Source organism: Typopeltis vanoorti, chromosome 12, assembly GCF_054136105.1.
Source record: "Typopeltis vanoorti isolate ZY-2024b chromosome 12, IOZ_Tvanoo_1.0, whole genome shotgun sequence".
Lineage (NCBI taxonomy): Eukaryota > Metazoa > Arthropoda > Arachnida > Uropygi > Thelyphonidae > Typopeltis > Typopeltis vanoorti.
In genome coordinates this window covers 139176338-139191934 of record NC_143560.1, presented here as the reverse complement: position 1 = coordinate 139191934, position 15597 = coordinate 139176338, and the positions used below count along the sequence as shown (strand labels likewise).

Genomic DNA, 15597 nt, shown 5'->3' with positions numbered 1-15597 from the left:
TCTCTGAAACCTAATCAATGCTCTGATAACACAGTTAATCCTTTCTGCATTATGTATTGACTTGTCATGTGCATATTCTTCTGATCTGTTTGTGTGTTTTGTGGGATAAGAAACCTGCATTTCTGTTAGCGAAAAACCCTGCCACCTCTGTATGAGTCATTTCTAACTCACTTTCAGTTTAAAAGCTCTGATATAGGTTCTTTGCTTCCTAGATGGGATTCAAATCCAAGTCTTACCAAGTGAAAGGCATCACCAAAACAAACTGAGCTGTGGAGGCATACAATATTTTATTATTATTATTCCAAACCCCCATGGAATCATAACTCATCACAGGAGGCCTTGTGATGAGTCATGTCACTCCTTTGTCTTCTATCCACTATGTTGTTTTGCATGTCTTCATAACATAATTCAGTATAGCCTGATTTATATATGACATATGATTTATACAATAGAATCATCACTCTTATCTCTACTGGTCAAAATCCTTAATATTGCGTCAATTCTCTGGGTTACCTTCATTACCTTTGCAATATGTGCTGCGAACTGAAATTTTTATTGACTATATCCCAAGATTTCTTGTCTCATCCACATCATCTAGTATAGATTCACCAGTAAAGTATGCAGACTCCCATTGGGGGATCTCAAATTTCAAAACCTTGTGTTTATCATCATTAAACTGACATCCCCATTCATTTTCCCATATGTCCAGCTTATTTAAATCCTTATGAGCTACCACATTGGCATTATTACTTATAACCCTTCCAAGCTTAACATCATCTGAAAATAACTGAATATCTCCATACAATCCTATGATAATGTTATTGGCATAAAATGTAATGTCCCAGTATGGATCCTTGTAGAATCCCACTTGTCAATATATGCCTTTGCATCATCAATTGCTCTTGCCACTTTATTATAAAAGGCCAGCAAATTGCTGAAATAAAAACACCTCATTTTAACAAATCCATACTGACCTTCACAGATAATATTACCCTCATATATCCACTTTTGTGTATAATCTCTCACTAATTTTTCCAGCATCTTAAAAACCAAAAAGAAATACAAACTGGTCTATAGTTTGATGCCTGCATTTTACCACCACTCTTGTAGAATTGCACTATCTAACTACTTGCGAGGCACTTTCCAGTAGTTACTTTCATTGAACAGCTAGATCAATGGAGCTGTCAGTTCCTTAGTACATTCTTTAAAACATGCAAGGAAATCTTATCCAGTCCACTGTCTTATTGATTTGAAACATGTTCTCCTCATGCACTTCTAAGCCTTCAACCCTTCCTATCTATCAAGGAAGAAAACCTACTTTTCTAGAAAGAAATGCCTTAGTAAAGTGATCATTAAAGAGTTGCATTATATCATCTACATTGATCACTTGATCTAACTGGGTCATTCATCCAATCATTTCTCCTCCAATTGGCCACATAACAAAAGAATTCAATGAAAGAATTGGGTTTTTTTTTTTTTTTTCTTTGTTTTTTTTTCCAGACTGTAGTGCTAATCTCTCCTTGTTTTCCATTTTGGTCTTTCTTACTTACTAGTCACTTTCCTGACATAAGTCTTATTTTATTTCTGCAACTGGTCTCCATCTTTCTTTACATTTCATAACCTCTTTTTCATCTGTGGTTCCTGATTGATTTCATTAGTCATTAACTTTACACCGAATCATGTTATCTTTTTCACTTGAGGAACAGAATTTGCCATTGCTGTTGATAAATATTTCTTTGCTAGTCCCATACACTGCTGAGATTGTTATAGTCACCTGCCATATTATTTTACATAAGATAACTTTACTTCTGCATGTCTATTCAGTCTCCAACTCAAGACTGCATCATCACTCTCATCAACAAGGGGCAAGACTGATATTTCAGTTATAATCAGATCCTCTGATGTAAGGATTCAAAACTCTTGATCATCTGATGTTATCCATCTTATGATGCATAACTTCAGCAGGTGAGTTATGTACCTGATGAACCATCATCAGAACACTTTGTTGCAGTTCCTGAATTTGAAGAAATCGTTTTTGATTACCTAGCCACCCCATCGCCATTTTTTTTGAAGAACTGTCCAATTAATAAAGCAGAAGCTTTGATGAATTACTCTACTCCATGTGTTCCAGGTGATAATTTTCCTGGTACATGCAGAGAAGCACACATGCATGTTTTATTATTTATGACAGCATAGTACAGTACTGTATAAAGAAATTTCGTGTTATAACTTGTAGATGGTATTTTTCTATAAACAAAGAATAATATTAGAACAATGAAAAGAACACAATAATAAACTTTAATGAAGAGCACAAATATTTCGTATCGAAAAAAAAAAAAGAAAAAAACCTGACAGTACATCATCAGAGTGTATGAGAACAACAAGCAGTTCAATTTTGTGCTAGAGAAATATGCCTTCTTGAAAAAAAAAAAAAATAGTGTGTATGTGTATATATATATATATATATATATACACACACACACACAATCTGATCAAAATTATCCGGACACCCTCTCTAATTCTTAAACTGACGTCTAGATGTCACTGTGACCTCACTTACCGGTATAAAAGGAGGCGTGGTGCTGTGTGTTGTTCAGTGATAAGTATGAGCAGAATGGATAGGTCAAGGGAGCTCAGTGACTTCGAATGTGGACTAGTTATTGGTTGCCACATCAGTAAAAAATCTATCAGAGACATTTCAACCCTCGTCAAGTTGCCCAAGTCAACAGTTGGTGATGTGACTGTGAAGTGGAAACGTGAAGGCACAACCACAACAAAACTACGGTAGGGTAGGCTGTGTTTAATGACAGACAGGGACCATTGAGCAATGAAGAAGGTGGTTCATGAAAATCGCCAGACATTGAGTGAAACAATCACCTGGGAGTTCTGCAGTGCTACTAACTGTCCAGCAAGCACCATGACTGTGCATCGAGAATTAAGAGGAATGGGGTTCCATGGTCAATCAGCTGCTCATAAACCAAACATTTCTCCTGTGAATGCTAAGTGCCACCTGCAGTGGTGTAAAGAGCGATTCCATTGGACAGTGGACAAATGGAAACGTGATTTGGAGTAATAAATCATGCTTTACCATGTGGCAGTCTGATGGGAGGGTCTGGGTGTGGCAAATGCCTGGAGAACGATTCCTGCAAGCTTGTGTAGTGCCAACAGTACAATTTGGAGGAGGTGGCGTTACAGTGTGGGAGTGTTTTTTATGGAATGGACTTGGCCCTCTCGTAACACTACATGAAAATCTAAATGTGGAAGGATACAAGGACATTTTGACTCATTGCATACTGTCTATGGTAGAAGATCAATTCAGTGATGACTATTGTCTGTATTAGCATGACAATGCTACCTGCCATAATGCAAGGTCTGTGAGAATGGTTTATGGACAATAACGTTCCAGAAATGGACTGGCTAGCCCAGATTCCTGACCTGAATACCATAGAACACCTTTGGGATGAATTAGAACGCCAACTTTTCTCCAGATTCCAATGACTCATATCACGAACTGCTCTGGCTACAGCTCTTCAGGAAGAATGGGCTGCCATTCCTCCAAAGAAATTCTAACACCTGGTAGAAAGTCTCCCCGACAGAGTTAGAGCTGTTATAGAAGCAAAGGGTGGGCCCACTCCCATATTAATATCCACTACTGGAAAGTGTGTTGCAGGGAAAGTCTGATTACATTTTCAAGTAGGTGTCCGGATACTTTTGATCAGATAGTGTACATTTTATATATATATATATATATATATATATATGATGTTTACGTATGATGAGAATCCAAAGCTTGAAAAGGCATTCATATTAGACTGCTTCTGTGGCAAGCTTCATCCTACTGGATACTGTGTTTAGTATCAGTACTATGCTCTTCCTGACTAGACTGTTGAGGTTTCAAGTATTCTGTGTAGCAATGATGTTCATAAGTTCTTTTTTTCTAGAGAATTGGATTGAATGTCTGTCTATGTTAATAATATTTCTCTAGCATGTAGCAACCATTTTTAATTGATAAATCAATTGTTGTATTTAATTGATAAATCGATTGTTGTTGTATAAACAAGAAATTCAAAGAACAGGAATACAAAGTATTCCTGTTCTTTGAATTTCTTGTTTCCACATACTGATGATGTACTGTTAGTTTCAGTATGAAATATCTGTGCTTTTCCTTAAAGTTTATTACTGTTGTTATCGTGTTATTTTCATTGTTTGATTTAATGGTACCACAGGTACCATTAAAGAAATATAACACAACAGACTTGCACATTTTAACATTCAGACGTGTTAACTCCTAACATATCCTTTTGGTTCATATAGTGATTTCCACTAATGACCTTTTGACTTGCAACACATTCATCGGAATAGAACTTCATCATTAGTTGAGGACTAACTGTATTTTAATATCCAGAATTTGCATGATCTCAACAGAAACATTTCTGATAAAAATTTTATTGGTTATATCAACTATATTTTCCAGCCTGGTTGGCTGAATGAAATAGTATGCCTGTTGTCCAACCAACAAAGTGTGAATTTGAATCCTGCTGTGGCTGCTTTTGATAGTCTTTAGATAGTAGAAGATTTTGTTCCCTGTTGCAAAACCACCATCATATTTATTAGAGGCCAGAAACTTGAAAAATGTTTCAGGTTTGGTTACCAGAACAGGACTTCCAGGTTAATGTGCTGTATGCTTATAGCCTTTAGGAGATCAGATTCAACGATAATAATAAGTGCAAACTTCTTGGAAGTCTAATAGTATTTTTGTTTCAGAAGTACCATACAAAAAAAAAAAAAAAAAGCAGATAGTTATTTATATTTGTAATAATAATTTCATATTCTTAAAATAGACAAGTTCTAATAAATTATGGGCAAGCATATAAGCAGACGTAATTGACAAGTGGTCCTTTGGTTTTAATGGTTTGGAAGAATGAGAGGAACTACAGATTTTGTATCAGTTGAACAGATTTGTGAGAGGGAAGAAAAAAACATCTATAGGTGTGAAATGTTTAGCCTATATTTAGTTAATGGAGGAAGTGGAGGAGATATGTATACCATACAATTACTATTGAATAGTTTGCTGCAAGAAGGGAACAGCATCCAATTTTATCAACTTTTGGAAATTAAGTAAAAACTATTCCAACAACAACAACAAAAAATTAGACCATTACTTGAAATGTTTTACCAGAATGAGACGTAGCATGAATCATGTGGTGCGAGATTTGAGATTGATGTTAAAGATAGTGCAGCAGAAGTGTGTCTGAGGAAAGATAGTGAGGGTGTTGCCCCAGTATGATAATGCAGAATGGAGGAGAAGAGCAGCAATGACGAATGAGATGATAGTGAGAATGTGCAGGAAGAGAGTATGGATTATGTGAATTCATGGAGTATATTTGAGGAGAGAAGAGAGGTGTATGCAAGAAATGGATTACATTCAAACATAGAAGGGCACAGGCATTTGGAGAGACTGTTGTTTCCTGAGCAAGTGTGTGTGTCAGGACAGGGAAACTAGAATTGCACAGGCAGAATGTTGTAGGGATGGCCTCCCTATATTACAGAGTGAGTGGAGTATGAGGGTAGTAATAATGGCTATAAGAATACTGGAAATACATTGGTTTGTCTGTTTACAAATGCTAGAAGCATTAGAAATAAAGGGAATGAGTTTGTAACCTTGATTGACTCTTCAAAGGCTGCTGGTATCAGTTAACTGAGGATAACGCTATTTTATAGCATTATCCTCAGTTAACTTGGTTAACTGAGGATAATGTTATAACAAGAATAGAAATTGAAGAATATAGCATATTTCGGAGGATAGAGAAGGCAAACGTGGTGGTGGACAATCTCAATGGAAATAACACCAATGGCTTTGAGCATATATGGTGTGAGATAGATGTTTATAAGACAAGTTATTTAGTGGGATGTTGCTACAGACCATGTAATATAGATGCTGATGAGCAGGAAATATTTAGGCAAGTGCAAAGTGAGCAGTCGTTATGGCGGAACGATACAGTATAAATTGGGCCGAGGAGACAGCATGCAGTATAAGGGAACTGAATTTTTGGATTTCTTGAGGGACAACTGTCTTAGTCAGCATGTAGTGGAGGGAATACAAGTATCAGGAATTCTAGATTTCGTCATAGCATCGGAGGATGTGATTGTGACTGAGATGGGTCTCTCACTGCCCCCATTAGTGAGAGTCACCATGTAGTCCTGACTTGGAGGATGAATAGGCACTGGGAGGTATCAAAACAGAAGGAAGTTATAGGGAATTATAAGGCAGGTGACTCTAATAGACTTAGAAGCAAGCTTGCAGTAGTGCAATAGATGAAAGAGTTAAAGGAAGATAGTGCATGGAAGATACTTAAGAAAAAAAATATTGACAGCAATGACATTGTATACCCCAAATGAAGAAGATAAAGCAATTTGGAATTAAATGGATAACAAAAGAAATAAAAGGGTAATTGCAGAAGAAAAAGAAATAATGGAAAGCATATAAAGAGAGGTGGAGAGCACTTGCATGAGGAATATAATGCTCAGCCTAGGAAAATGACTATTGGTCTATATTGGCTATTGTAGACAGCCTGCAGTAATAAGGAAACAGAATTTTGGGATTTCTTGAGAGAAAACTGACTTGGGCAGCATGTGGTGGAGGACACACAAGGATTATGTTTTTGATTTGTTCATAGCATCAGACAATATGATTGTGACTGAGATGACATACTTGTCCCCAGTTGATGAGATTGTGTATGTAGTCCTGACTTGGCATATGGAGATGTAAAACCTCTCACGAAAAATTGAAGGAATTAATTTTTCCGAGTTCGATTTTACAGAGGTTTCCATTCATATATTTTGCATGAATTTATGTAGTAATTGTATGAATGTTAAATTTTATTGTAAAAGTGCACAAAAATAACCTTTATAAAGTTGAATTTAAAATGAAGGAAAGAGTATTAGAGGAAATTATAACGATCACTGTACATAAACAAATGTTTGCAAGATCTTGTGAACATAAAAATATGCACCCACGATATAGTGTCTCACATTGAGCCTGCCGATGTGATGTCATTGTGCTGGCAGGTGATCCTGGCAACAATTATGTGGCTACATAGAATGAGACAAGATATTTAACAGGGCTGAGAGGACTCTCAAAGGTATAGAGAATAGAGGATTTAGAAGACTCTCACTATCGCTCTCCTTCTTGAGTTTTGAGGCTTCTGGTGCTGGTCCCTTTCAGTGGATGGAGTTCTGGTGGTGAAAGCGAGGCCGTATTTCAATGAAACTCCAGCCAGATTGCAACGATGTGCTCAGAGCATACTGTGGGCATAGCAGAAGACATCGGCAGTTCATTTCCTGTTTCTGACAGAGAAATCTACTTAAATTTTCTGGCAACTGCAAGAGTGAAGAACTGCCATATCGTCCAATCAACAGTTGTATTCCAGGAAAAGGTTGCAAGGTTAAGCAAACCTAGCTGGAGGATTGTTCATGTTAACTGGACTGTATCTGTAAAGGCTACTGTAAGTAAGCATAAATTGTCAATGTCAACCCTGTAACCACCTCTCAACAATTTAAAAGTCTCAATCGTATCACCTCTCCTTCTTCTATCCACCAAACTCTGCAGTCCACACTCCCTCAGTCGATCCTCATAACTAACATTGTACAGTCCTGACACCATCATTGTTATCCGCCTTTGTATCCATTCCACAATTAATTTATCCCCTTCAAATCCCAGGGACCAGATCTGAGAACAATAGTCTAAGTGTGGTCTGATCAGAGTCTTATACAATGGAATGATAACCATTTTATCTCTGCAGGTGAGGGTCCTTCTCATTATTGCAGCAATCCTCTGTGTTACCTTCACTACCTTTGTAATATGCTCCCTGAATTTCAGTTTTCTATCAACCATTACCCCCAGATCTAGTGTCTTCCCTACTTGCTCCAGTTTAACTCCTCCCATAGAGTATGTGGCTTCCCATCAATGTGTCCCAAACCTCAAGACCTTACATTTTGCTGTATTAAACTGACATCCCCATTCATTTGACCATCTATCTAGCTTATTCAAATCCTCTTGCAGGGCTACCACATCTGCACTATTACTAATAACCCTTCCCAGCTTCGCATCATCCACAAACAACTGAATATCCCCTTGCAATCCATGGATAATGTCATTGATATAAAGGTTAAACAATATAGGTCCCAGTACTGAGCCCTGTGGAACCCCATTTGTAACCTTCTGCCTCTTTGATGTTGCTCCACCATACACAACTATCGGACAGCCAATGCTGAATCCAGTTGACCAATCTGACATCCAGACCCATGTGCTGCAAGTTGAATATCAACTTGCAGCACATGGGTCTCCTCTTGCAGGGCTACCACATCTGCACTATTACTTGTAACCCCATTTGTAACCTTCTGCCTCTTTGATATTGCTCCACCATAGACAACTCTCTGATAACTATCGGACAGCCAATGCTGAATCCAGTTGACCAATCTAACATCCAGACCCATGTGCTGCAAGTTGAATATCAACTTATCATGTGGCACCCTATCAAATGCCTTTGCTGAGTCTAGGAAAATGGCAGTATATGCCTTTCCCTCATCTAATGCTCTTGTAACTTTATCATAAAAGGCTAGCATGTTGCTAAAACAAGAAAACAAGAGTGCCCCTTCACTAATCCATGTTGACTTTCACAGATAACATTACCCTCATCTGCCCAATGCTGTATATGGTCCCTCACTACTTTCTCCAAGATCTTACTGAGAAAGTTAATTGTATGTTGCACTTAATGTGTATATGACTAGGTTGAGAAAGAGATTTTCTCCCTCTTACATTGTGATTTGTAGTTTCATACTAAGATCAAAATAAAATGTTTTGTTTGTATAACTATCTTGCCTTATCTATTGCAATGCACTGTCTCCCAAAAAATTAGCGAACCTGTGAGCTTGTTTGATTAAAAATCGCCACAACTAGCTATAAGAGATTGTGTATGTTAAATTTGATTCTTACCCATGTTCCATACTTTAATACTCAAGCTATATATATACAAATTACAATGGTGCAGTCGTTAAACAAATAAATTTTTCTAATTGCTTGGTTTGAGAGTTGGTAACCTGTTTATCATGGATATGTTAATATTTATGAGATTTTTATATAGAGATGTTTAAATTATTTGATCTCTTTATTTCTAACAATTATTTTTTTTTATTCTGAGTGTACCTATATGTGCACAAGGGTTCACTCTGATTGGTGCAATGACCTTAACTCTTTCTTTCAGAATCCAAATAATCACTGACTCAAGACCCAAATACCAAATAAACACATTTAATAAAACAAAAACAATATATATATATATATATATACACACACTTCAAACAATATTACATAACTACAAATTAATTGGATCCAAGGCCTTTTAAAAATAAACTTACACTTAAGACTATACTAAACACTTTGTTTGCACAATGACAAAATTTTCATAGCCAGTTTCTCTCTCTGTCAAGGCCCTTTTCCAAAGATTATATGACTCTATTTTTCATTTTCACAGGATCCTTTTTCGTCACTCGTGTAGCACACATTAAATCTTCCTGACTTAATTCTGTCTCTTTTTAGTAGAAATAATAGTTAGATCTGGCGTCCTTAATACAGATGAAACTTCCTAATCAGTTTTCTCGAACACTCCTTTAGAACGTAAATAGCAACTTCTTCTTTTATTCACTAATGTTTATTGACAGTCTTAACTCTTCCACTTTAAAAGAATTTACAGTTCTATGATTCCCTTTTTGGAATCTAATATAAATCTTTCAATTAGTGTTTCCTCCAATATTCCTTTTAAAACACCTATAGTAATATTTCCCTTTTATTTATCAATACTTATTCCACTTTAAACTTAATAGTTCCATGATTCCTTTTTCGGAATATACTATTAATTTTCCTCCGACTGTCACATGAAAACTTAAGTTCCTCCTAATCTAAATATCTGGCAGTCTGTGTTCTAATTTTTCTTCTGAACGCTATTCTTGTTTACTCTCCCGTTGCTTCGATACTGAACTTGTCAGCTGTCAATCACACAACAAACTTCTCAGCGAGCATGCGCACTCCATGAAACTGGTAAGCAAGAAGTTAAGTATAAATAATGGCTGACACATCATCTCCGTTAGCGACAAGGGAATGTCTTCATAAAAACACAAAACTTGATATTTTAAATTACAATAAAATTCCTTAAAGTAATACAACTATTCGAATCCAGTAACTATGTTAACTTTTTAACTGCTTTACATATCACTTTTGACAAAACAATTTCCATAACGGGCACATCGCGAGTGCCGACAATGCGTGTTATGAAACTAAAACTAATAAACATTCTAACATAAACAATACGTAAAAAATTCAGAATTTTAAATTATGATTATTTTTACAATAATTTTTTCTAATTGCTTAGTTTGAGAGTTGGTAACCTGTTTATCATGGATAGACTAATAACAAAAGTCATTCACTAACAGTGGAAACATAAAGAAGATTATAAGGGATTAATAGAGAGGTCTATCTTAAGCAGATTATAGTTATGACTGAGTAAAGTAAAAGTAAGGCCTAAGGTGCACGTGTAAAAGGCACAGTTGATAGAAATACAGAGTTGATAATACACGTAGAATATTAGGATGGTGCAGTCGACATCAATTAACAATTAAATTATAAACCAGTATTATAATTTAACAGAGGTATCAGAACAGAAAGAATTTCTGTGGAATTATTAGGAAGATGGCTATCATAGACTTAGAAACAAGCTTGCAGCAGTACAACAGATGAAACAATTTGAAAGTATAGGGATCATTAGTGCATAGGAGATACTTAAGAAAAAAATTGTTGACTGCAGTAATAGATTACATACTTCTAATGATAAAGAGTCAAATAGATGACATCCTCTCCTTTAGTGTTACGTGGTGAGCAGCATTCATTTCAGGCAAATTATGGAGTCTACAACCATATTAGAAATAATTACTTTAATTTCCCAATGTTTCAACCTTCATATGAAGGTCTTCATCTGGAGTATACACATATATATGGACAGAGACAAGCTATATTACATTTTGAATAGTATGCCAAAGAGACAATGATTTGATCAATGGTTATTCTACTGGCCTGACCTCTAGTGAAAAAATAAAATAATATAAAATAACTACATTAAAGCTATACTCTGTTTATAACATTGAGAATAATTTCATATAGATAGTTTTATTACAGCAAAAGTGGTGTCCTAATTTAACATGAGAGTTGTTATATTAGATCCTGGATTATGCACAGTCTTATTTATAATTAACTCTTAGACGGAGAGGTTATGTAGGTAGAATGTGTACCTTCCTTATTCTTGGGATTTTTAGAATCCCAAGAATAAGGAATCCCAATGACATTATTGTTAAGATTAGGATGGCTGATAAGAATTTCACAGCCTCCTTAAATTTATGTTCTCACCACGTTTTGGTGTGATGTAAACAACCGGCTTCTTTCCAGTCTATTCTATGCAGAGTATTCAGGGCATGATCAGAAAGGCTGGATTTACCATTGTTATTAAATTTAATGTGTGAATTATGTTCCTTTTTTCGGATTGGAATTGTGCATCCTGTTTCACCTAGATAGGGCAAAATTACGGGTGCAATAATTATGATATACTTCAGGGCAGGTCAGCAGAGGAAGTGGATCCTTTGATGAGTAGAGTACGTTCTTTAATTTTGCAGGAGGTTTAAAGGAGGCATTAAGGTTGTATTTCTATAGTATTCTGTTTATTTTATTATTATTATTATTGCATAACACCTCCAGGGAGTCCAAAGACTCATCGAGGGAGGGCATTTATTCTACAACTCTGTCTTCACCACCACACCAGCTGCTACTACTTTCATCATCTACACCAACGGCATCTACTGCTGACCACCATCCTAGTATTTTCACATCACAAACATCCATGCCTATGGCGGGATTCGAACCCACAGCCATTTGGCTGGAGAGCGAATACACTAACCACTTGGCCAACCAAGCCGGCATTTTATCGGATATCCCTTTAATGTATGGAATGGTTAAACAAAATTAAAGACATTACGCTGGAAAAAAGTGATTTATTAGTCAGTTTTGACATCAAATTAGAAATGTCAAATTAAAACTTGCAAAATTATGTCATAGATTGTTCCAATCAATGACATAATTCTTCTTTTACAGGACAAATTCCCTCCCAATATCACAGTGCTTTTGCACATGTACTACGTTTCTGGCTATTTTGTGTGGCAAAACACTTTCTACCTACAAAAAGAAGGCACAGCCATGGGCTCACCGTTATCCCCCCCCCCCCCCAATTACTAACTTTTATATGGAAGCTTTTGAGCAACGTGCTCTAGCTTCCTCTACTTTAAACCCAAAGTCTGGCTTAGATACATTGATGATGTTTTCGCTATCTGGTCCCATGGCTGCCAGACATTAGACACATTCCTCAGCCACCTAAACAAACAACACAAACACATAAGATTCACAATTGAGATTGAAAGTCAGAACACACTTCCTTTTCTAGATACACTTGTCACACATCTTCCTTCTGGCAGTCTTTCCTTCGTTTACCAGTCTACACATACTAGCTAATATATACACATAAACTCCTACCACCACAAAAACTAGGTGTCATTAACACACTAAAAAACAGGGCTTTGAAGATTTGCTCCCAATGAACAAGCACTTAAAAGGATTTTATTTATTTATTATTATTTGACACCTCCAGGGAGTCCAAAGACTCATCAAGGGAGAGTGTGCCAACAGCATTGGATGATTAAACCCCTTCCAACTACTAACCATGCTCAAATTTGCTTAACTTTATGCGTGAGCTGTTAGTAGCAGAAGCTCTACCAATCAACCAACCATTATCAGCAATACCTTCCTGAAAAATGGCTATAGCCAAAATACTATCAACAAAATTCTTCACAAGACTTCACTTAAAAATAAACTAGATTACAATAAAACTGTAACCATTCCATACATTAAAGGGATAGCAGATAAAATAAACAGAATACTCAGAATTACAACCTTAATGCCATTTAAACCTCCTGCAAAATTAAAGAACTTACTCAACTCAACTTGTATGGTTCTCAAACCTGGACAATAAGCATAAAAAAAAAAAAAAATACAGATCTAATTAACTCCTTTGGAATTACATGTCTCAGGTTGATCCTTGGGTACACTTGGATGACCGTGTCACTAATTCTGCTGTGTGCTAAATCTGGCTAAGCAAGAACCACTTGTCAATATAGTCAAAAACAACAACTCAGATGGCTTGGACATAAACTCAGACATACTGAAATCTCACCCTTTTTGGAACTCCTCATTCTTTACAAACCAGAAGATGGCAATTGCAGTAGAGGAAGACCATGCCTGTGGCACACTCAGGATTTAATCTTGGGGAGAGAGCACTCAAGATTTAATCTGGGGGTGAAAACGAGTCGAGTAGACGATTTATGAATACACACTATGCATTGCATACGACCTATGACTGAGCATCTGCAGTGATCGTTAATAAGTAGTATAGAAATAGAAGACACAACATAAATTAATTTTAATTAGGAAAAGATTTTGGAAAATTTTCTAGTGTTTATTTCCTTTTTCTTTTTTTTTTTGGGGGGGGGGAGGACCCCTTGGCCCCCTCCCTGGGTGTTCAACTGTACCATGCAAACAATTTTGGCAATACATATGTGAAACCATCAATAGGCTGAACTGTAGAAACTCCATCTGACATCTACCAGTTAGCTCAAGATAGAGACTTGGAAGACCATGATTTGTAAACTTTAATTTTTAATATAAATCACTTTTCCTTTTTCACATTGTATTATGTTATGAATAAACTATGATGATGACTCAACTCATCTCTTATCCAAGGATCCATTTCTCTGATGGCCCACCCTGGAGTATACTGTATTCATTGCACTTGTAATTTGCCCTATCTAGGTGAAACAGGATACACAATTCCTATCCGAAAAAAGGAACGTAAATAGCACATTCATTTTAATAACTATGGTAAATCCAACCTTTCTGATCATGCCCTGAATACTGAACATAGAATTGACAGGAAAGGAGGCTGTTGTTTACATCACACCAAAACGTGGTGTGAACATAAATTTAAGGCCTGTGAAATTCTTATCGACCATCCTAATCTTAACAATAATGATGGTCTAAAAATCCCAAGAATAAGGAAGGCACATATTTTACCTACATACTCTTTCCGTCTAAGAGTTAATTATAAATAAGAGTTCATGTAATCGGATCTTAACTCTAATATAACATCTTTCATGTTAAATTAGGACACCACTTTTGTTGTAATAAAACTATCTGTATGAAATTATTTTCTGATGATGTTATGAATACAATATAACTTTGATATAGTTATTTTAAATTATTTTATTTTATTATTTTCACTAGAGGTCGGGCCAGTAGAATAACCATTGATCAAATCATTGTCTCTTTGGCATACTGTTTGAATTGTAATATAGCTTGTGTGTGTGTGTGTGTGTGTGTGTGTGTGCGCGCGCACGCATGCTCCAGTGAATGATCTTAATATGAAGGTCGAAATGTCAGCAAATTAAAGTAATTATTTCTAACACAGTTGTAGACTCCATAATTTGTCCGAAATAAATGGATGATGAGAGGAATAAAAGAGTATTTGCAGAAAAGAGATTATGGAAGGCATATGAAGAGAGAGAGGTGAAGATCAGTTGCATGAAGAATATAAGGTTAGGAAAGTAACTAGCATTGTAAAGAGAGAAAAATTAGAACTTGAGTGGAGACTAGTACTGCAATCCAAGGAGAATTCCCAAGGAGGTTTTTCGCTATGTGGCGAGTAGGAGGAAAGATTATAGTGGACTGATTACCTTGATGGTGAAAATAGGAATTGAGTGACCAAAGCAAATGACATAAGCAAGATATTTAATGATCACTTGATGAGGGTGTTCCATCCTGGTACTACAAGATTTATTCATAGAAGGAATAAAGGGATAACTGGTAAAATATTATAAACGAATGAAGAGGATTTATTCTGAATACTGATTGCACTAAATGTCAATAAGACAGGGGGACCAAATGGAATTTCACAACATGTTTTACGGCAATGTGCCATGGTATCATTGCATAAGGGTGGTGGTAGAATGTAGGTATCATACTATGGAATTGTTTGTATTGGCAGGAACTCATACAGAATTGGACAGATGAGGGTAATATTATTTATGCTGGACAGCATGGATTTGTTAAAGGCTGCAATAGTTTCAGTGATCTGGTCACCTTTTACAATACAAGAGCAGTGGATGAAGGTAAGGCATACACTGTCATTTTTTTTGGATTTTTCCAAGGTATTTGACAGGGTGCCACATGACAAGTTGATTTTTTCGTTGCATCATATGGGTTTGTATATCAGGTTAGTATATTTTATTGATGATTAGCTCACTGATAGATATCAGGGAATTGTATATAGGGAAGCCATATCAGGGAGTAGGAAAGTTAGTAGGTGTAGGTGAAGCCTGTGAGGGTTACTAGTAATAGTGCTGATGTTTTTGCTCTTCAAGAGGAAGAAGATTTGAATAAGCTGAAAAGGT

General features: G+C 36.2%; 1 protein-coding gene across 1 annotated transcript in view; it reads left to right on the top strand.

Annotated features, from left to right (window-relative positions):
- Idh (isocitrate dehydrogenase [NADP] cytoplasmic) overlaps nt 1-15597 on the top strand; it is a 295030-nt gene that overhangs the window by 175831 nt on the left and 103602 nt on the right. The window lies entirely within an intron of this gene.